Raw genomic sequence first — 24,528 nt, 5'->3', positions numbered from 1 at the left:
TACAAATGATTCTGGGACAGAAGTTTATCTAAAAAAAAAAAGAAGAAAAGAAAGAAATCCCTATTTTGCACCATATGAAAATCACTTGTATTTGTATTGAAGATTGTTCTTGGACTTAAATGTAAATATGAAACTATAAGATGTTTAAAAGACCACACAGGAGTACAGCTTTATGACCTCAGATTAGAGAAGCAAGCAAAAACCGCTAAAGAAAATGATGATCTTGCGCAGCGGTTTGGCGCCTGCCTTTGGCCCAGGGCGCGATCCTGGAGACCCGGGATCGAATCCCACATCGGGCTCCCGGTGCATGGAGCCTGCTTCTCCCTCTGCCTGTGTCTCTGCCTCTCTCTCTCTCTCTGTGACTATCATAAATAAATAAAAATTTTTTAAAAAAATCCCTACTGAAAGTAACAAAGACAAGCCACATGCTGGAATGAGATACTTAAGTATATAAAGCTAATAAAAAATTAATATAGGCAATATATAAAAAACTTTCTAAAAATCAGTAAGAAATTATCACCTAATCTAAAAACTGGACAAAAGACACATTTTGAAGAAAATGTTTATAATGAATATAAACATTAGATCATTTTAATAAAGAAAATGTAAATTAAAACTAAATGAGATATATTTCAGACCTACGAAATTGGCAAAGGCCAAAAAAATTAGAGAATATTTGTTGACAAAATATGGAGCAATAGGAACTTGCACCTACCACTGCTAGTAATGTAACAACTACTTTGGAAATGTTGGGCATTACCTGCTGGAACTGGCATGCCCTTACCCTATAACCTAGCAATTACATTCCTTGGTTTGGAGAAACTTTTTCATAAATGCATCTAGAGGCATATAAAAATAGTCAATGTAGTATATGAAATGTGCAGAAACCTGACAGAATTACCCAAGTATCTATTAATAGTAGGATACACTGTGGTATATTTATACAGTGGGACAGTATGCAGCAGGAAAAATGAATGAATCATACTTATGTGCATCTTACAAAGCTGAATCTTAGGGACATAATAAGTGAAAGAAGTAAGTCACAAGAGAAAACATGGAGAAAACATGTGCTATGATTTCATTTATATAAGGAACAGGCAACACTAAACAATACACAGTGAGGATACATGAACAGTAAAATTATAATAAAAAGCAGGTGAATGTTTAATTTAACATTAGCGACAGTGTTTGCCTGTAGTCTACAGGATTAAAAATGATGTGATCAAGTAAAGGTTTACAAGAGGCTTCCAAGGTGCTAGTTAGGTGTTCATTTTATAATTTTAAACTGTACATGAACAATTTATATATTCTTCTCTATGCATTATATACTTCATAAAAAATTTTTAAGGGTAAAGAGTTAAAAATAAGCACAATAGTTTGAAGAATAAAAACAAAGTGAGGGGACTCCGACTAATGGAACAAAATAGATAATCTGAGGGAAATGAAAAAAGTACATTTTACCCAACATCATACCAAAAATCTTTGTCAATTTTCAGGTAGATTAAAGAAGTCAACATGAAAACAAAATTTTTAAAATCTTAAGAAGAAATTTAAAAAGATTTATTTATTCATGAAAGACACAGACTGAGAGAGAGAGGCAGAGACATAGGTGGAAGGAGAAGCAGGCTCCTCGCAGGGAGGCTGATGAGGGATTCAATCCCGGATCCCGGGATCACGACCTGAGCCGAAGGCAGATGCTCAACCGCTGAGCCACCCAGGAGTCCCTTAAGAAGAAAAAAATTTATTTACTTATTTTTTATTGGAGTTCAGTTTGCCAACCTATAGCATAACACCCAGTGCTCATCCCATCAAGTGCCCCCCTCAGTGCCCATCACCCAGTCACCCCCACCCCCCGCCCACCTCCCTTTCCACCACCCCTAGTTCGTTTCCCAGAGTTAGGAGTCTCTCATGTTCTGTCTCCCTTTCTGATATTTTCCACTCATTTTTCCTCCTTTCCCCCTTATTCCCTTTCACTATTTTTTATATTCCCCAAATGAATGAGACCATATAATGTTTGTCCTTCTCCGACTGACTTATTTCACTCAGAAGAAAATTTTTAAGATCATTTGTATAACTTCTGGGTAAGGAAGAATTAAATAAGTGAGACTCAGAAAGTATAACTTGTAAAAAGAAGATTGATAATTTTCATTACATGAAAATTAAAAATTTCTCTGCATCAAGAGTCATTGGGAAAAAATAAATATAAAGCAATATCATAGACGAAATATTTGGAACCCTTATTCCTAACAAAGGAGTAGAATATGTAAAGGATATATTAAAAACTCTTATTAATCAATACCTAAAAACCAAATACATTCTAAAAATGTGCAAAAAAATAGAAACAGGAAATTCAGAGAAGAGAGAACATGAATAAACTCATGAAAATATGTTCAACTCCACTGGTAATCAGGGAAATGCAAATTTAAACCATCCCTTAGGGCAGCCCCTGGTGGCTCAGAGGTTTAGCATCCCCTTCAGCCCAGGGCGTGATCCTGGAGACCTGGGATCAAGTTCCGCGTTGGGCTCCCTGCATGGAGCCTGCTTCTTCCTCTGCCCGTGTCTCTGTCTCTCTCCCTCATTCTGTGTCTCTCATGAATAAATAAATAAAAATTTTTAAAAAATAAAAAAATAAACCATCCCTTAGATTGGTAAAATTTTTAAAGGCTGATAACCCCAAATTTTGAATCAAATATGAGAAACTGGAACTCCCAAACACTGTTGCTGATTCTTTAAATTGTTATGACCACTTTGGAGAGTAATTTGCAAATATTGAGTAAGGTTAAAAATGGGCATACTCTATGATCCAGAAATTACCCTGTTAGATTATATACCCTAGATTCTGGTTCCTGAGAGCCTTTAAGGGCATCTACTAGATCAACTTTCTTCATAATAACACTAACACATGATTTGTTTTTTATCTCATGAGTGTACAGTGGAGTTTTCAAGAGTCTACATGATATATCATATGACAACAGATCGAATGGAGAAATTGGTGGGAAAATCCAAATGTTACAGAGATTTGCAAAGATATAAAACAATAGCACTCTTATAAAGTTTCTTTTTGTTTTGTAAAATAACAGGTTTTCATTTTTATAAAAATGTTACTTCTGGGATGCCTGGGTGGCTCAGTGGTTGAGCATCTGCCTTTGGCTCAGGGTGTGATCCCGGGGTCCAGGATCGGGTCCCACATCAGGCTCCCTGCATGGAGCCTGCTTCTCTCTCTGCCTGTGTCTCTGCCTCTCTCTCTCTCTTCTCTCTCTCTCTGTGCTTCTCATGAATAAATAAATAAAATTTAAAAAAATGTTACTTCTACATGAACAAAGAATTATTTAAATTATCTCATCCTTAATTTCCATTTCTGTTAAATAACATTAGCTATATAACCCACATAAACAAAAGCTCTTTGGGGTCCTCAATAATCCATGAGTCTCCATCTGGACTCATTTACCAATGTTTGCTAAGCATCTTCTAGTGCCAGGCTCTGGAATGGGCTCTTTATGGCACAGGGAGACACAAGGTACCCCAGCTCCACCTTCTTCGAGGCTCTGGCTGAATCTAGTTGATTCCTCCATAGACAGGTGACCCCAAAGAAGCCTCAGGGTATTTTATCCATAGCACTAAAAGCCTCAGCTACTTTCCTCCCACCCCTGAAACGCTGCAATTTTCTAGTTGTTCTACTATCATGTTACCAGTGTGGTCATCTACCAACCTCAGGGCCCAGCGCCTGGGAAGATTCCAGTGGCATCTGTGCTTCTAGTTTCAGTCATGTAAGTTGCCAGGTCATGAGAAAAAAATGGTAACAGACCACATCTTGGCTCATATTTAATTGCCAGCCGAGTTCAACTAGTTACCACCACAGATTCTTTAATTTGAATGTTGTTCCCTCTTAGCCATATTACCCACTTATTCTGGGATCTTAAAAGTGGCCCCAGAGAGCTACAGTTATTAAGAATATGGCACTCTTCACAAATACCAATATAATACCACTGTCCAACTCATCTGAGCACACGGGCATTATTGGCCACTGACAGGCTGCCTGATATACTCAGAGCTTTCTTAAATTCCACAAATTTTTGACTCTCCACATTTTTTTTTAAGGTCACCTGTGTGCCAGGCACTGGGAGATCTCCTCTATCCAAATACGTATCAAATACATCAGTGTTATTTTCTTCACCTAATCCTTGTAACAGCCCTGATGGTTAATGATATCATCTTTTTACAGACCCAGCACATACATGCATTTCAGTGCTAAAGCTTCTTGGTTGCTGGTGCCTTTTGAAAAATGGACTACAGTGGTAACAAGTCAAGAGGGGCCTGCTCTCATGGACTTTGTGAACTGTCCATTCACAGAGGGGATATCTCTCCATGGGTTCTCTATCTATCCATCATCTATCTATAATGTATCTACCTTTACCTATCTATCAGTCTATCAGTGTGTTTTGATATACACAGGTAGATCTCTCTCTATATATAAATACTTATGTATGTTGTTCCCTCATTTGATATTCCCAAGAATGGTTATTATACCCATCTTACAGACAAGGGAGGGCTCAGAGGCAAAAACTTTTGGTTAAGTCACTTGTCCAAAGCCATAAAGCTCCTAAGTGGTGGGCCATGGCTTCCTGCTCAGTCTTTTTTGTTGTTGTTGTTGTTAAAATTTTTTTACTTATTTATTCATGAGAGACACAGAGAGAGAGAGAGAGAGGCAGAGACGCAGGCAGAGGGAGAAGCAGGCTTCACACAGGGAGCCTGATGTGGGATTCGATCCTGGGTCTCTAGGATCAGGCCCTGGGCCGAAGGCAGGTGCTAAACCGTTGCCTGCTCAGTCTTATATGACTTCCATGAGCTTTCTTGACACAGTCCTCCAACCCCATCCTGTAGCCTTCTCTGACTCCTCAGTAGCCATCTCCCTTACATGGCCCTAATTCAAAGAAACCCAGAGTAAAAAAAAAAGTAACAGAGTGGACAGCTTCCTTAGAGCCTACTCAAATTTGCCATGGATCCTACTCCCAAGCTTTCAAGATTCACAGGGAAAATCTGCTCCCTCTACCACATGACAGCTCTTCTGAAATGGCTCCTGCACACTGCTTTTGCCATTAACTAGCTGTGTTACCTTGACTGTTACTCCCTTCTGAGCCTTGGTTTCCTCGCCTGTTGATCGAAAAAAATGAATTAATAATCTGAGTCACGTTTTAGCTCTAAGATTCTATAATTCTAGACACAAAAGAAGTCAGGTCTTCTTAGTGAAAACCAAAGTACTCTGATTTGAATTTCCAAGACTAGAGAGCACACTTGTGGATTAGCTGATCTGTAGAAAGCACAGACACTTGACAAAACATAACTTCTTGAAAAGCTAAAAACCAAAGCAGCCCAATCCTCCACCACTTGAGCAAGGTTGCAACACAGCAAAGCAAAACATCAAGCCCAATTCAGCTGCCACTCGTCTCCAACCAGACTCATGAATATCATTTGCCAAGTGGCTCCACACGACCCCTTACAGGCAAAGTACTGCTAGTGGGAGGGAATGAAACAAGTATTGACCTGGAAAGTAAACTAAGTTCAGATCTCAGTCCAGCCACTTTTGCGCTGTTTCACTGCCCTGAGCTTCAGCTTCCACCTCTATAAAGTGGGATAATAATTCCTGCCTTGTGTGGCCTTCACTGGATTGTTGTGCAGTATTTTAGTGGCTGTCAAAATGCCTTAAAAAACTGTAATGCGGTAATGTGAATTTAATCTGATTAATTCCTTGAGAACAAGAGCTAAGGTATCACCGGGCCCAAGGATTTACAGAATTCAGTATGGTCAGCTAGACAAGGAGGTACCAGTCACGAATCAATTGTCCCCTATAAATGTTTTTGATAAAAGCCAAACAATGGAATCTTCCTAAAAGAATACAAAGAGCTAATAACTGAGGCCAACACTTGATTTAAGAATAGGATTCAGTTTGATCATGATCACAAATGATGCACTTACCTTGTGTGCCCAGAACCAGAGGAGGGTGCCCATAAGCCCAGCCAATCTTGATGGCTCCTGGAAGGGCCAGGTCTTTCTGTCATTGACTGCTCAATGGCAAACAGTGGTAACGTGCTTTGTGGGTAGAAAATACCTATCTCCAATGGAGAGGAGAGTGGCAGTATCCAGCCTGGTCATCTTTCTTCTGAGACAGGTTTCGTCATTTCTTGCCCAGAGTGGTCTTTGCAAAAGCCCCAGGGGAACAGGCTGTTACTCCCAGGCTCAACCAGCTAGGTGATTCTTAATATGTCTACATCTAAAGCCTAAGGAACTACAAAGAATAGAATTGGCTAGTTGACAAGATCCTATTTGTTGCACGATTCATTCCCTTCATCAGAAGACTCACAAGTAAACTGGCACAGAAAGAATCCTTTTTGTGGATAGTCCTCTGGTCTAGGCTGCCAAAGTCAACCAGAAATGAAGCAGCCTAAGGGACCCTGAGAGCCTGGACAGCCAGTTGACCAGTTGGATGGGGAGACATACAGGCAGGTGGGCAACAGGGAAGGTGGGCTGGCAGGCAAGGGCTCTGGCTTGGTACCCAAGGACCTGCTGGGAATGAGAAGAAAAACAGTGACCAGAGGGAGCCAGGTATCTAGGAGGGAAGAAGACTGAACTCAATCATTTGCTCACAATCAGAACTGGAATCCAGTCTAGATATTTGCAGCTTTTGAAAAATCTTCAGTTGTGTCGAAGAGTGAAAGGAGTATTAGATGTCAAGCTTCTGTTTTTTATTTTGTCTTGAGAGTTAGAAGAGGTAGGATTTCAGTTTGCTGAGCCTGGACCATGGGGAAGCCTGCTCAGTAGACCTCTTCTCAATGACAATGACTACTCAAACTCCACATCATTCCCTCTTTTCCAAGCTCTAGCTATCCTCCCAAAAAAAACCATCAAGCTCCTCAAAATATTAGCAAGAAGCTGGTCTAGTTGGCCCATAAAGAGCCTCTCTTGACCATAAGCTCCTGAGAACCACACTTTTCCATGCCCAAATCAGATCCAGGTCTTCAGGGTGACAGTGGCCTTTGAACTTTTTTCTGTTGTTTGGGCCTTGGCTGCCTCATGGTAAAGCTGAGTACAGAGTACCTAAGGATTGTCTACAGCACCTCCTGGATCACCACTGCCAATAATCACATGACAGTTCCTCAAAGTTCAATGTCTCTAACTAAATTCATTATGTTCACTTTCATACTTACCCACCTCCACAATTGCTTCTATCTCAATGGCTGTTGATGTTCCTAGAACCTCAAGTCAAACCTGGGAAGCAGCCTAGATTTTACCACTGATACTAAGCTTGCTTACCTTGTATTAAGGCATGTGCTATGTAGGTTATGCATATTTTGATTACCTAAACCCGTTGATCTTACCTCCTTGATATGACATGAAGCTTGTCACTACATAGTTCAGCCTTGCACCATCTCTTGTCTGAACACTTGCCATGACTTCATTCGTTCATTTATTCAACCAAAATTTATTGAGGCACTACCATGTGCTAGGCATTGGGCTGAGGATTCAGTAATAAGCAAAACATATCCCTCCTCCCATGGAGCTTGCATTCTAGAAGAGACAAGGGTTAAGCCAGTTGTTCAATCCATTCTCACTACAGCCAGCTTGCTCTTTCTAAAACACAGATCTAACCTTTCAGGTACTACCACGAAACCTTCAGGATAAGGTCCAAACTTGTTAACTTGGCATTTAAGGCTTCACATGCCTTTCCCAATTTACCTTTTCAAACCCCAAATCCAGTCTCCTCCCTAAAACAGATGAGGATATACATACACACACTTAAGTCCCTCCTTTCTACTTCTAACAGCCTATCGGCCAGCCAGACTTCATTGAAACCATGCTCTCCTAACAGCTCATGTATAACCATACCTGCATGGCTTCAGAGTCCCTCTCTGAAAACTAGTCCCTAGGGGCTTTCCCCATCCCAAAGGCTGGTGTCTCATGAAACCAGATTGCCCATAATGAGGCTGAATATTGGAAGGAAGCCTTGGCATCCCTACTTCCTCTGTCTGTAATGGCCTTCTCCCCTGTACCTGGAAAACTCCTATTTATCCTTCAGATCCCAGCTTGGATGGTTCTTTCTCATGGAGGCCTTCAAGGTGCCCCCCTCCTGCCTTCCCCTGCAGCTCCTATTGGATGAGGTAATCATCCTTGATATGTCTCTCGTCATTCCACTGTCATTTTTTACTGTCTGTCTCCCCCAAAGGCTGAGGTCTCATCGGCTTTAGTCACCACTCTATTCCCGGTATCTGCCACAACACTGACACTGAATGAATGAATTGTTGAATGGATAAATAAGTGAATGAATGAAACTTTGAAAAAAAGAAAGAAATGAAAGAAGTCCTAACTGAATGGATTGATATATCATGTCCATGGTTTGAAAGACAATATTGTTAAGATATCAAATCTCCCCAAATTGATCTATCAATTCAAAGCAATCATAATAAGAATCCAAGAAAACCTTTTACTACATATAATAGATGTCAAAAAATGAATTCTAAAGTTCATATCGATAAAGGAACTAGAAGAGACAAAAAATTTTAGGGAAAGAGAATAAAGTCATAAGACTATCATTATTTGATTTCAAGGGCCCATAGAACATAAACACACATACATTATAATCGTATAGACTATATTTTGTAACCAAAATGAAATTAAAGTAGATATCAATAACAGAAAGATAATTGGGAACTCTATGAACACACAGAAGCTAACTAACACACTTCTAAATAATGCATGGCTCAAAGAGGAAGTCTCGGGAAAATAAAAAAATAATTTGAACTGAATGAAAATACAAAATACCAAAATCTGTGGGACACAGCCGAAGCAGAGGCAAGAGGGAAATTTATAGCACTAAATGCTTAAAAAAGAAAAAGTCTCAAATAAATAATCTAAGCTCACATCTCAAGAACCCAGAAATAGAAGAGCAAAATAAACCCCAAGCAAGGAGAAGGAAGGAAGTAATAAAGATAAGAGTAGAAATTTTTTTAAAAAGGGTAGAAATTGATGAACTTGAAAAGAGAAATAATTTTTTAATCAATAAAAGAAGGAATTGGTTCTTTAAAGATCAATAAAACTGACAAACTCCTAGCAAGACTGACAAAAAAATACAGACACAAAACACAAATGTCCAATTTAGGAATGAAACTGGGAATATCATAACAGACCCTGGAGACATCAAAATGATAATAAGGGCATACAACAGACAACTCTACATACATACGTTTGGTAATTCAGACCAAAATAGACCAGTTCTTTGAAAAACATAAAGAAACTACAACTCCTTAAATATGGAACATATCATTTCAATAATCCTATAACTATCAAATAAATCCATAATTTAAAATCTCCCAAGAAAGAAATATCCAGGACTAGATAGCTTTTCTGCTTCCCTAGAAAATCTTACCAAACATTTAAGGGAGAATTAACATAAATTCTACACAGTCTCTTCCAGTAGAAAAGGATAAACACTTTTTGATAGCTTTATGAAGCTGGTGTTACCATGATATCAACACCAGAGAAAAACATAAGGAAAGAAAACTATAGAGCAATATCCTTCATGAGAAAACACAAGAGTCCTTTACAAAATAAGAGCAGATTGGATCCAGCAAATATGTCAAAAGAATAATACAGTATAAGTAAGTAGGAAGACAGTGAACCTATAAAGGAGACACAGAAGGAGAGAAAGAGATAGGAAAAACAAAGAAGAACACCATGTCTTATGAGCCAACGTTAAAACCCTCAGGTGAGGAAGTATTGGTCAAGTTCGTTATCTGTTGCAGAGAAGTCAAGCAAGATGAGAAAGGAAATATTGCTTAGTGACAAGAATGTCATTGATGACTTTGGTAAGAGTAGTATAGGAGAAGTGTTGGAGGCAGAAGCCAGAGTACAGTGGGAGGGGAGTGAGAGGCAAGGAACTTAGGACATTGAGTACAGGCAACTCCTTCTAGAAGGATGGCTATGAGAGTAGGAGAGAGAGAGATTTCATTAGCTTGAGAGGCAGCTGAGATAGGATACGGGGAAGTATTTCTAGTGCAGGAAGATTTTTGGACATATTTAATTGCTGGGGCGAATGAGCCCAGAAGAGGTCATTCCCATAGGTGACAGGGAGTAATTGATGAAGAGACAGATCCCCAAGGAGAAGAAGATGGGATCCACTGCAGGAGGCGAGAGGCTGGCCTTCGCCTAGAAGAGGAACCTTATTCCTCTACCGTAAGAAAGAACAATGTGGGTTTGAGTCCTGGACTATCTATCTCGTGACTTCAGACAAGTCGTAGCCCATCTTTAAACTTCTGCTTCTCCACCTGTAAAGTGCTAATAAATATATCAACTTCTGTTTTTCTTTCCTCTCAAAATGCTACCTTCAGTACTGGATTAAGATCCTATCTCACATATGATGCCCACTTGAACTCTGTCCTCTGACATCAATTGATGTGATGTGGTAGTTAAAGAGCCACCAACAGTATGGCCTTGGACAAGCTACTTAACCTCTCAAAGCTTTAGTTTCCACATTGGTAAAACGGGGATGATATTACCTCTTGCCTCACAAAGTCACTTGAGGATTCAAGAAAGTTTAACACATAAAGTGCTTAGCATAGCAGCTGACCTATTGTAAGTGCTTAATAAACTGCAGGTATAATCTACAAGGGAGAAAGTAACTGGAGAGCAAGGTTTGTGTTTTGCTTATCTCCGTATATCTCACAAACCTGTCACAGACTTGGCACTCAGAAGATATTGCTAAACTGAACTGTATTTCATAGAGTTGAAAGACATCCAAACCGGTAGGGATTGTCCAAGGTCACATAGCTAGCAGGTCAGAGGCACAACTGGGGTTAGATGCCAGGTCCACCGTCTCCCAGTCCAGGGAGGGCTCTTTCTAGTACATTATACAGTGGAGGGTGACATGAACACACATTTCTAAGAACACAACTGCTGTGTAGGGCAATAAAACTATTTATAAGTAAATGCCCACTTAGTAGATAGATAGAATAGAAAAAGATCTTTAGTTGCTTTTGCTTGCAGAACTTCACAGCCAGGTCACTCCCACCTGCTATTATGACCTAATAGCTTTGAAGCTTCCCCTCTTAGTTCTGATTCATCACACAATTCTCTATGGCTTCAGGCTAATTTAATTGTTAGAATTAGCCCCTTGAAGAGTTGAGACTCACAATGATCAAGTTAAATTCACATGGCATGATCAGAGTTTAATTTGCTATTGTGGCAAAATCCTTGTTAATTATAATGTTGGTATCATTACAAAATGATGATTCACTTTTCATATGTCTCAGAGGAAATTAAGGCAAGGCATACTGGGACCTGGTGCCAGTTAAAGTCCTGAAAAGGTTAAAAACCCAAGGAAGCACAGCACACCACTATGCTCAACTAACTGTTGACAACTGTGCAAAATAAATCCAGTGGAGGAAAGATGGCCTTTTCAACAAACGGCGTTGAAGCAACTGGACATTTCTAAGTGAAAAATGAACACAGACCAAAGCCTCACACCTCATACAAAAATTAACTCAAAATGGATCATGTATTTGAATATAAAACATAAAACTATAAAGGTTTTAGAAAAATAGGACAAAATCTTCGTGATTCAGGACTAGGCAAAGAATTTTAGACTTGACGCCAGAAAGATGATCTCTAAAAGGAAAAATCAGTAAATTGGACCCGGCAAAAATGTAAAAACTTTGCTCTTCAAAAGCCCATGTGGAGAATGAAAAGACTAGCTGGAAGAAAATATTTGCAAAGCCCATATCTGACAAAGGACTTGTATGTAGCATATATGATGTGCCCTCAAATTCCAACAATAAGAAATAACAGGCTAATTAGAAAATGGGCAAGAGACGTGAAGATATATTTCACCAAAGAGGGTATACAGATTGCAAAAAGCACATGCTCAACATCATTAGCCATCGAGGAATGCAAATTTATAACCACAATGAGATATCACTACACACATCTCCAAATGGCTAGAAATAACAGTGATACCATCTAATACTAGGGAAGATGTGGAGAAACTGGGCCACCCAGACTTTGCCGGAAATAGTGGAAAACTGGTAGTGTCTTATAAAAGTGGAAAAAAGTGGAAATAGTGGAAAACTGGTAGTGTCTTATAAAACTAAACATGCAACGTCCATACACCCCAGCAACCGTACTCTTGGACATTTATTCCAGAGACTTTAAAATTTGTGTTCATACAAAACCCCATACATGAATGTTTATAAAAGCTTATTTCTAACAGTCCCAAACTGGAAACAACTGAGATATCCTCCAGTGGGTGAACAGGTAGATAAACTGAGGTTAGCAGTCATAATGTGGGATTCTACTGACTAATAACCAGGAATGAACTAATGATACACAGGACAACCTGCATACAGTACAATTCCATTTACATAACATTCTTGAAATGACAATATTACGGAGATGAAGAGGAGATTAGTGGTTGCCAGAGGTTGGAGATGGGACCAGAATGTGGATACTGGGAGGAGGTTGGGTATGGTGATGGAAGAACCGTTCAGTGTCTTGGGGATGGTGGTGAATACATAAGCCCGCTAGAGGACAACATTGTATAGAGTTTCACACCACACACAGACACACATGTGCACAGGTACAAGCAAAACTGGAAAAATCTGAAAAAGTGGCTTGTATCCATATTAATATCCTGGTTGTGAAATTATATTATAATTCCACAAAGCATTACTATCAAGGAAACCAGACAGAGTTTCTGGACAGATCCCCAATAGGATATATATCTACTATTTCTCAAAATTGCATGGGAATCTACAATGCCTGCATTAAAGCAATAGAGTCTAAGGAGGTGCCGAAAGTTCATAAAAATGGAGGCAAAACCAACAAATCACTGAAGTGGTACTTAGGAAAAGTTTATTGAGCACACACGAAAAAGACAGTTTGCAAACCAGTAGTACTTTTGAGTGCCAAACATGGGATGAGGTTCCTGGTTATGTTGTTATAAAGCAGCTTATAGTGAGAACACCACGAAATCACTGGAGAGCTGGTAAGGCTAGAAAGGGTGAGAGAGATTTAGAAGACTGAGTTCTTAGGTTACTGAGAAGGGGCTAAAGGGAAAGTCGTGGAGGACGGGAAGTGAAGGACGAGTTGCAGAGTTTGGCCAACCAGTGGGTGACCAGTCCTCAAGATGCCAGGTAGTGAAGTGAGATAAGATGATGGTGATTTTTGCTTTTTTACTTGCCTGTACAGGATGAGTTTGAGGAGTCTGCAGGACAACTGAGTGGAGGTGTCCAAGAGGCATGTGGCTCTAAGGTCTGGTACTCAGAGGAGAGGTCTGGCCTGGAGAAATGTATTTGGCAATGGCTGTGGACAAGATGGCCTAGGATACAGTGTAAAGAGAGAAGAGGACTGACCCGTTGAGGACAGAACAACTTAGGAAAGACACAATTGGGGAATTTCTTAATCAATGTTCACCTTGCTGCTTTCCTGTAACAGTTCTTTGAAATAATAATAATAATAACAAAAAGCTTTATGAAAAGATGCCAGGATCTCAGTAGAAAATCAACACATCTGATTTAATTTCCAACACAACATCTTTGCTACCACAGCTGCTATACGTTTTGCACAGATTCAGGCCGTGGAACATACTGCCAAGAAATTAAACCAGAAAGGATTTGTTGAGGAAGATAGTGTTCCCTAAACTACTTTGAACAGCTCTTCATCTCATTTTTCAGCATCAATCTTTTGAGACAAAACCTATTTTGGTCAAGTCTTTCGACACTGGATTAGAAAAGGCTCCTTAACTGATGGGGTTGGAGACAATAATCAGGCAGCAATTTCCTCGGTCCTACTGGAAAAATCGTGATGAGCTGAGTAGAGGTACTTCGACCAACTATATACACAGCATAATTTTATGTCTGAGCTGCTGATGACAGTATGTATCTCCCATAACAGGCCCTCTAACTATATGAAATAATGAACTGAGAAGAGGTGAGAGGCTGTTGATGGACTTACGAAAACCTTAGCAATGGCCAAGTGATACTGATTAGAGAGCGTTGAGAGGCTGCATGACTAAGCCTAGCACCTCAGCACTGAACTCACTTCCCTCTCTAAGTGACAAGAACACATTAAGAGGAGCTGTGTAAATCAGAAGTTTCCCTCTTCCAGGTACGCTATGGTGATGAGTCACTGAGGCGAGGACACTTCATGCAGTTCCTGTTCCAGGAAATGCTTAAAGACTTCTGCTACAGAAACCCTTCATCACCAGCCTTCTCTCTCCTTTCACTTCAAGAACCTTCCTGTTACGAAGAGACACAAGTGATCGCTAAGACAGTGGCTAACTCTCCCAGGAGCCTCTGACGCCTGCTCTGGGAGTTGAGGTGAAAGGAATTCTCGGGGGACCTCAGTAACTAGGAACAGCCATATGTCACACTGTCAGCTCCCAGTGAAGGAAATCTGGGGAAAATCTGCTTTGCCTGCTGCATTAATTTTCTAGAGCTATCGTAAAAATTAAAAAGTACCAACAAAGTAGATGGTCTCAATAGCAGATTTATGTGTGGGTCTCACTCTGGAGGCCAAAAATCCAAGATCTAGGTGTCAGCAGGGTCAGTTCCTTCCGAGGGCTGTGAGGGAAGGATGTGTTCCAGGCTTCTCTCCGTGGCTTGCAGACGGCCATCCTCCCCCTGTGTCTTCATGTGGTGTTCTCCCTGTGTGCATGTCTGTGTCTGTGTCCAATTTGGCCCTTTTATTAGATTAGGGCCCACACTAAAGACTTCATTTTAACTGGATTACATCTATAAAGAGAGTACCTCAAAGAAAAGTCACATTCTGAGGTACTGAGGGTTTGGATTTCAATATCTTTTTGGAGGGTGTGGAATGGAAGCAGACACAACTCAACCCATAACATCTGTCCAACATGGAATCTGGTCCCTGGGGAAAGCACTGTTCCTACATCATGGGAGCTATTGCTGGTAAGAGACTTGGAGGCTTGGACCTCCAAGGAGGCTTGGACCAGTGACAGGGCTACAGGGGCCCCAAAACACCATGCAGTCCAAGAAGGGACTGGTCCAAATTCACAAGTCAGTGACTCGGTTGAGATCACAGCCCAGTTCTTAGGAAGTGCCAGAAGCCTCAGGTAGAAGCCATGGGGAAGATAGCCTAAGGAGTATCCTTTTCCAAGGATTAATCCACAGAGCAGGAGCCCCCCCACCCAGGGCTCATTCTCATGGCGTGTGAGTGGCACTCCTGGCCACATTTCTCAATGGTTGTCTGCCCTCACCATGTGCTCTTCCCCGCCCTCATCCATTCCTGGTGTCCATGAGGCCTGCCAGTGAGTTCAGCTGACACAAGTTCTCTTACCTATCCAAGCACTTTTAAATCCATTTCAAAACTAAAATGGAGAAGACAGGAGAAAATAAAGTGACTCAGCTCGTTGAAAAATGTGATTGAAAATTATAGCAACTTGGATACACTGAGCTTCCTCTTTTAATGATAAAACAAAGATCTAATTTATTGCTCAAATTTCATGGAGTTTTCTCTTACTGAGGTCTGCACATCAGACCTTTTGTCTTTTCTTTAAAAATTGTGGTGAAATACACATAAGTTACCATCGTAACCATTTTTAGTGTGACATTCAGTGACAAGATGTACATTTGCATTGTTGTGCAGCCATCACCCCCAAGCTGAAACTCTGTCCCCATTAGAAGACAATTCCTCCCCTCCCTCCTCCTGAGCCCCTGGCAACCACCATTCTATTTCTGTCTCTGTGAATCTGACTGCTCCAGGCAACTCATCTAAGTGGAATCACACAGTCTTTGTCCTTTTGTAACTGGCTTATTTCACTGAGCATAAAGTCCTCAAGGTTCATCCATGATGTACCAGGTGTCAAAATGTCCATGTTTTACTTCTTTTATATAATCTGGCTTAAAACACAAGCCTGTTAGTTGAGGGAGGCCTCAACTAAAGTGTAACTGTAACTAGGAAGTCATTATGCTTGGAAGTGAATCTTGGGCTCACTGAGCAAGGCCTGGAGACAAGGATGAAGAGAAGTAGTAAGTCAAACGCTCCCTTGTCATCACACTTGTATCTGCGCAGGGCAGTAGCCCAAACACACAGGGCAGTGGTTTTGGCCAGCAGCCTTATCTATTCAATCTCACTCAACACATATATATTGAGTGCTGATACACAAAGCACCACAGCCTATGCAGAAAGAACTTTGGTGGCTTAGAGCAGGCCAGTGCAATGAGCTAACCTACAGAAGGCAGGAAAGCAAGGGGAGTGCAGCAAAGATACCACCAATTTGGCTTTTATTCATTGTGTACATATGGCCTCCTCTCCTCACTCCCTGGCACTGCACCTCAGGAAGCTGCCACCAGCCATCTTTTGCTGCTCCAACGCCAAGTGTAGGTGATGGACTGACTGAGATCCCATTCACTCACCCTCTTGCCTCATTCCAAAAATGGTTTAAGAAGGCCGGTGCAGGTTATTGAACCTTTAAGTTCTCTATACCACAGTTTCCCACCCAGTACACTACAAATTAGTCACAAGTTTGCATGGATGGTGATCCACTCAGCCATTCCATTGGCTGGCAGAGCCTGAGGCAGGGCCTCAAGTGGTGGGCAGGACATTTTGAGCTGTGAACAGTCTTCTTCATCCAACTCCAATGTACATTTTCTAAGGAGGTCTTTCTACAAGAAATAATTGGGAAGCTCAACTATGAGTTGTCTTTGCTTCCTCTGTGTCAACCTTATCTATTCCTACCTCCTCTGTGCAATCTCCTCTGTGATTTCCAGCCCAGTACTCAAGACACATTGACTTTCTCCTCCTCAGGGTTCAGATGAAAAGAGAGCCGTTACTCACCTTATTCTGAAAATCAGTACTATACCATGCACAGGAGCTAAACGAGCCCATATCCTCTTCGTCTCAAACTGGACTGCAGACCTAGTTATGCTTTCTGGTTCATCTCCTCCTACCAAACCAAGCATGACTTCCACTCTCGCACCTGTACGTTGTCTAACAGTGCTAGAGCACATAGGAGGCAATTCTGGAATGCTTCTCGAGTTTGTCTGTATAGTTGACCCTTGACTATGGGAATTGTGGGCTTCAATCCCCCATGCAGTTGAAAATCTGAGCATAACTTCTTACTCCCCCAAAACTTTACTATTAATGGCTACTGTTGACTGGCAGTCTTACCAATAACATAAAGAGTCAATTAACACATATTTTATATGTTATGTGTATTCCATACTGTATTCTTACAATAGTAGGCAAGCTAGCGAGAAGAAAGTGCTATTAAGAAAGTCGTAAGGACGAGAAAATACATTTACAGCACTGTCCTGTATTTATAAAAAAAAAAATTGCACACAAACATGGACCTGCACAGTTCAAATCCATGTTGTGCACCTATATGTCTGACTCTTGCCTCAGGTGTGCACTATACTGCTTGGCAGCATGACACCATCCAGATTCAACAGCAGCCCAGGCTTCTCACTGACATGCATGGATTGATGTGACTTGGTTCAGTCAGGTGTGTAATTTTCTCCCAAAATGCAAGCTGAGGTTCAAGAACTAACAACTGAGAATTCTATTTAAAAACTTGAAAGGTAGTACAACATAATTAGATGTGTGCATGCAATTTTAGCCCATTTAGTTTTGTGGATCTATAATCACTTTCAAGTTACTATTATGACTTGATTTGCTGACTCATTTTTGCATAAAGTTTTAAATGGTTTCCATTTCGCTCAAAATCTGTTGATCCATTAGGAGATTTTAAACTTCACATGACAGCAGAGCACACAGAGCCCTATGTTCTACAGGCACTAGAAATAATGTATTGATATCAAAATACTACCTTGGCAGAAATCAACTGACAAGCCTTGAATCAAAACGTCTCATGGAGTATATTGTAGGTGATTAGAGCACTTAGCCTCTAAAATAAATACTTCAACTCCATGTGAAATCAGAAAAAAGTGAACCCATCTTCAAGATCATTGATATTCAGGAAATCTTTCACAGAGTACTTTACTGAGTCCCCAAAACACAATTGCTGGGAGCCTTCATCACAACAGCCAATCAACACTGCTCAAAAGAAGCGGGGGAATGGAGCTGTGGGGCTTGGGTGATGTGCATAAGGTAATTTCTCTTAGTTACTCCCCAGTCTACAAAATGAGGGTGCAGTGGAGCAGTTGATCTCAGATTCTATCAGAGTCTAAAATTGCCACGGTTTTTTTTATTAGGTTCAAGAATATTGTAATCAAGACAAGTGGCCCTTTAATTTTTGTGTTCATAGTCTATATTTGATCATTACGGTTTTCTATGGCACATCCTAAGGGATGAAAAGACTCAAAACAATACCAAACAAGCAAGCAAAAATTACAACACACCCAAGCTCACTATAACAATGCCTGTCTCCATACCCACAACCTGTCTTTTCTTTCGTTTATGTCTGGTCTACTCTATGGGCCTTACTTCCTTTTGAAGCAAATTGTATCCCCTCTCCCAACCTTGTTCATTAAGCGCAAGGGGGAGAGACAAGGAGATGGGGATAGGAGGAAGATTATGCAGGACTTTGGATTTTACTCTATGCAAGAGTTGGAGTGGAAGAGTGCCATGATCTAAGTTTTACTTTTAAACTTCAATTGAGGAACTTTGCTGAGAATATATTGAATGGGACAAGGGCAGAAGCAGGGTAAAGCAGGCAGGAGGCTACTGTAGTGATTCTAGTAAGAGATGATGATGATGATGGTGATGATAATGATGATGGGTAGGACTATGATAGAAGCCATGATGATGGTGAGAAGTGGCTATATTTAGAAGGAATATGGACAGATTTTATCGATGAATTAGATTTAGGGTAGGAGAAAACAGTATCAAGGTATACTCTAAGGTTTTGGCCTGAGCAACTGCCATTTACTGAGATTCAGAAGTCTGCAGAAGAGCAGGTTAGGGGAGGAGATGGGAAGTTTGGGTTGAGCTGTCTACTGCACACCCCAGAGGCTATGCAAAACTCACAGTTGGGTGTACAAGTTTGGGGTTCAAGGGAGAGGCCCAGGCTGGAAATGTAAATCTGGAAGGAGCACATACACGGTTTTTAAGGCCATGATTTTGAATTAGACCAGGAAGGCAATGAGTGGAGAGGAGGGAAGTGAGGGTGCTGAGGAAGAAGCCTTATGACCCTCTACCCTTAAGAGTAGACAAGGAGAAACTGCCAAAAGGGAGGAAGAAGCAGCAGCTAGTGTCGTGAGGAGAGCCAGAAGATTCTGGCATCTCAGAAGCCGAGGAGGAAAATACAACCTGCTTATTTCAAAGATCTGTCTGATAGGCACCACTGGAACAGAGCATGCAAGTGAATTATAGGAAACAAAATCTTTCACAATGAACACAAATGTGGCGGCACTATGATCCACGTGTTCTAAGCAAAGCAACTGTCCTGCCCAACTACAACACTGCCTGCCATGATCCAAACCAGTGCTACTCTTGCCCCCCGCTCTTTCTCACCACTGGGTGCTCATGGAAGTGCTAGGGCTGAGCCCAAGTTGAGCAGGCACTTTAGTTATCAGCCCTAACTGGGCCCAAACTTCAGCTCTGCTAGGGACCAGCTGTGTGACCTTGGACATGCTGCTTGACTTCTCTGACCCTTAGTCTCTTCATTTTTAAAGCAGGCTATATACCTCCCAAGGTGTTGGGAGAGTAAAAAATGACCATCTATGCACATATCGTTTGGCACAGAGCTGAAGCTCAGAGTGTCTAATCTTATTAGCTAATCTTGCAAAAAGTAAGATTTAGTGTATTATCTGAGAAATCCATAATGCCGTCTGTTACCGAAGCTCAGAGAAAAAAAAATCAGTCCTTGAAGTCTAAGATACATAGAATCTCCCTCCTCCACTGCCCGACCACTGCTGCTTCTCACATCTCCCCACTTCCCAGCCCGGCTTCATGCTGTCCATGGTGGTCTCTTTCCCTCTAGCGGTGACTTCAGCTGGACACAGAGGAATGGCTGCTTTTCAGCCCTGATCCTAGTGGTTCTTGAATCATCCTCTGACACTTATGTGAACTCCAGTTCTCATCCCTTCTGGTCTTCTTCCTAGACTCCTCCTCCTCTACTTGCTCCGTGAAGCCTGAGCTGGGAGGCTCTGTCCTGGATCCTTCTCTCTCAGAAGCTATGCAGTCACCACGCTCATGAACACCCAAGCTTTACCTCTCCACCATGACATATGCTCTTCTCTCCAAAGTCTACTATACTCTAGGCTTGCCCTGTCTCCAGAGCTCCAGACCCACCAACTACCAACTGGGCATCTTCCCACTCCCTCAATGTCCTGGCAAGCACCTCCAGTTTAGTGAAGGTCTCAAGCAGGCTTCGCTCCCCCACCCCTGCAAAACACCCGCGTCTCCCCTACTCATCACCACTTCAGCTGCCTACACGGGAAACCCGAAGTCCTCCCTTCCCTCACTCTCACAGTGCAGTCACACTGGAAACAAACCTCGCTAGCACCACCTTCGAAAAATACATATTGCAATATCCTGGCCTCTCTGTCCCCTTCAGGATAGTGGTCCAGCTGCTCGGTATATCATAGAGTTGTGTCTGAGTCATAGGACTACTGGTGATTTTAATGTTTCTTTTTCTTTTTTTTTTTTTTAATTTTTTTTTTAATTTAATTATGATAGTCACAGAGAGATAGAGAGAGAGGCAGAGACACAGGCAGAGGGAGAAGCAGGCTCCATGCACCGGGAGCCTGACGTGGGATTCGATCCCGGGTCTCCAGGATCGCGCCCTGGGCCAAAGGCAGGCGCCAAACCGCTGCGCCACCCAGGGATCCCTAATGTTTCTTTTTCGATCATTGCTACTTTCTAAGATTTCCTCTACAAACTATCTCCTAACTATCTCCCTAAATCCCTGCTGTTTAAAGTGTGGCCCCCATATCAGCAGCATAAGCATCACCTGGGAACTTCCGGCCTGAGCCCAGGCCTATTGAATTGGCCTTTTTAAGCAGATTTCCAGGGGACTGTCATGAACACTTAGTTTGGAAGCACTGGTCTAGTTTCCTGACATCCCTGTCTCCCTCATTACTCCCATCTACCTCCTGTAACTTCCCCACATGTCCTATGATGCTACTCCTCTGCCTGCCACCTCATGGCCTCTCCCCACCATCCAATTTTGCCTGGTGCCTTTGTACCTCACTCCAGGAAAATAAACACAGAGGGGAAATATTTGGTTTATGACAGGCAAAAAAAATGATATTCTTAATGTATAAAGATCTTAAAATCAATAGAAAAAACCCTAACAACCTAAAACTAATATTCAAAGAAGAGAAATTAGAGAAGGAAAATAAAATGGTCAATAGAATTTTGAAAAATCAAACCCGTAAACCTCACTAAAAAGTCAAAGAAATCTTTAAAAAAAAAAAAAAAGCAAAAGTGACATAGATTGCATTAGCTATCTATTGCTGCATAACAAATTATTCCCAAACTGAACAGTTTACAGAAACAATAAATATTGATTATCTCAACAGTTTTTCTGGGTGAGGAATTTGGGAGTGGCTCACCTGGGTGATTCTGGCTCAGGGTCTCTTTGCCAAGATGTCTGCAGGGACTACAGTCATCTTAAGGCTTATGAGAATGGAAGACCCCCTTCCAAGGTGATTCATTCACATGCTGGCATGTTGGTGCTGGCTGTTGGCAGGAGGCCTGAGTTCTACACCATATGGACTCAATAATGCTGCTTGAGTGGCCTCATGACACTTGTTGGCTTTCCCCAGAACAAGTAACCCAAGAGAGCAAGGTAGTAAAAAAAAAATAAATAAATAAGAGAGCAAGGTAGAGTGGCAATGGTGTTTATGAGCTAGTCTCAGAAGTACATACCTTATATATACAGTGGAATATCATGCAGCCTTTGAGAGGAAGGAAATCCTGCCATCTGTAACAGCGTCGGTGAACCTGGAGGACATCATATCAAGTGAAATAATACAGACACAGAAAGACACATACTGCGTGATATCACCTATATATAGAATCTAAAATAGTTCAATTTATAGAAGCAGACAGTAGAATGGGGGTGGCCAGGGGCTGGGGATTGGAGGAAATGGGGAGGTGATAGTGAAAGGATACAAAGTTCCAGTTACGCAAGATGTAGAGTTCTGGAGGCCTAAAACACAGCAGTGTGAATAGAGCTTACAACACTTCATTGTATATTTGGAATTTGTGAAGAGGGTAGATCTTTTTTTTTTTAATTTTTTAATTGGTGTTCAATTTGCCAACATATAGCATAACACCCAGTGCTCATCCCGCTAAGTCCCCCCTCAGTGCCCATCACCCAGTCACCCCAACCCCCCGCCCACCTCCCCTTCCACTACCCCTTGTTCATTTCCCAGAGTTAGGTGTCTCTCATGTTTTGTCACAAGAGGGTAGATTTTAAGTGACTCACCACACACACTTATACACACACACCCATGTCCATGCACACACTATGCAAGGTGATGGAAGTGTCAATTAGCTTGATTTTGGATATCAATGATACACACAACATATACATGTATAAAAGTATCCCATTGTACACCTTGAATATATGCAGTTTTTGTTAATTCTGCCTCAATACAGGTACAAAAAAGGAAGAAGAAAAATATCTCAAAATTTGATTTAACTTTTTAAAAAGAAGTACACACCTGCCACTTCTGCAATATCTCATTGGTCTTACAGGACAGCCCTATTTATTATGAGAGGGAACTACACAAAGATGTGAATGAATATCAAGCAGCAAGGAACACTGGGGCTGTCTTGGAGGCTGCTTGGTATTTAGCCTCAAAAGTGCATAACCTCTGACCCAGCGATTTTCATTCTAGGGATCTGTCCTAAGGAGTTAAATATAGATGTGTAAAAAGATTTAAGTGTATTATTAACTAATCATAGTTAATAATAGTGAAAATTTTGCAAAGACTTAAATCCCCGTAATAAAGAATTAAGTATGTTAGGGTACCCCATGCAATGCAATATTATGGAGAAGAGTATTTAGTGACATGAAAAAATATTTATTGTGTATTGCTAAGCTTTTTTTTTTTTTTTATGAAGGAAGTAACAAAGTAGCCACTCACTGTTTGAGGAGATTTTTAAAGCATTTGTGTATGGACAGAGAGGAGAGAAGAGACTGAAAGGATACACTTCACATGTAAGCCATGCTTATTCCTGGTGGTGGCATTACAATGATTTTTATTGTTGTTTTTTGGGAGTAGTGATTATTTCCTACAGCAAATACACATCATGTGATAACAGGGAAAAAATGATATGTTTTCATTTTTACAAAAGACTTAGCCCGAGCATCACCTCCTCCCAGAAGCTTCCCCTACTCTCTGTGTTGTTTTCACCCTCCAGCCTGAGTTAGTTTCTTCCTTTGCACGCACTCAAAGCATCCTGTCCAAATGCCCCTTGGAGCCCTTTCTAAATAGTATTGTCCACATACAGGCCCTGCCGAACCACATGCACTCAGTGTGTTTTGCTGAATGAAAGAGAACATACTTCACACCTACAGCCAAGTGAGCTGGTGTGTCCGGGCTGCGCTCCATTAGGGACTCTACAAGGTGTCCTGGGAGGAGTAAGGGTGCTGCGGATGGTGTGGGGTGAGCCCGCTGTGCTCCCGGCCGGCCCAGACTCTGGCACTTTCCTCTGGAATGGAGGCAAGGCCATTGCGCAGTTCCTATTTAGCAAGAGGACTGAACTGGAGGAACATTACTAGTCCTTCTACTCCATTTCAAGACAGTAGACTGAGCCACAAATTTACCCTGAGCGTCAGTTTGACAGCCGTCAGTTCTGTCCCAGGTTTCATCAATTAGATGACGGCAGGCCACGCGCATCATGAGTTGAGGCAGAGATCAAGCGAATTTGATTAATGGTGTCTCAGGGATGTGCTACAAATAGCACATGATCCAGTATGCAAGTCAACTCCTTTATCGCCACTCGTGCAAACAGATCAGATGAGGCTCTGAAATATGGTGCCCAACTCTGCCAAAGCTTCTACACTGCACACACTTCTGAGCAATTTAATCGAGATGACAAGCACTTGGGACAAGAACATATGGCAAAGTTGAGTTATAAATGCTCTTTTCTTCCTGAAAAAAAAAAACTGGGACATTTTAATCGGGTCTTGAATTATGTTTATATTACCAAAAGGAAAAGTATATTATTAATGAGCAAGGATGTTTCAAGCTTCTAGGCTTCCTTTCTAGAATGTCACCAGATTAATCAAGGACAAAAGGGCCACAGATTTTTCATGCCTAAAACTCAGTTCTGACTGGATCCACATTTAACATCACGGCAAGGAAATTTTTTAACAACTGAAATGTGGAGGGGGCCGATGATAGTAATATTCTTTAGTAGCCAGGCAAATTTTCTTCAAGCCAAGGGGCCAAGAGAAAAGATAAGTGTAAGAGATCTCCACAGCTTGGTGCAGGCTCCGCATGTGGGGTACGTAGGCCTGGCATGGAGGACTCAGCGGTCCTATGGCTCTGGTTTGCCTGGGTGACTTCAGGCCTGCCTCAGGCTCAGCTCTGAGACCTTGAG

At 41.4% G+C, this 24,528-nt stretch overlaps 1 long non-coding RNA gene across 1 annotated transcript; it reads right to left on the bottom strand.

The window, feature by feature from the left end:
- Window positions 1–1,586: 1,586 nt before the first annotated feature.
- On the bottom strand, window positions 1,587–6,109 carry LOC140596209 (uncharacterized). The gene is made up of 3 exons (XR_011998244.1): window positions 5,974–6,109; window positions 5,114–5,151; window positions 1,587–1,724 (listed from the first exon to the last, which is right to left on the bottom strand). It is a non-coding gene; the product is annotated as an uncharacterized lncRNA (long non-coding RNA).
- Window positions 6,110–24,528: the final 18,419 nt, after the last annotated feature.

This window comes from Vulpes vulpes, chromosome X (assembly GCF_048418805.1).
Source record: "Vulpes vulpes isolate BD-2025 chromosome X, VulVul3, whole genome shotgun sequence".
Lineage (NCBI taxonomy): Eukaryota > Metazoa > Chordata > Mammalia > Carnivora > Canidae > Vulpes > Vulpes vulpes.
This window is presented reverse-complemented; position numbering and strand designations above follow the sequence as displayed.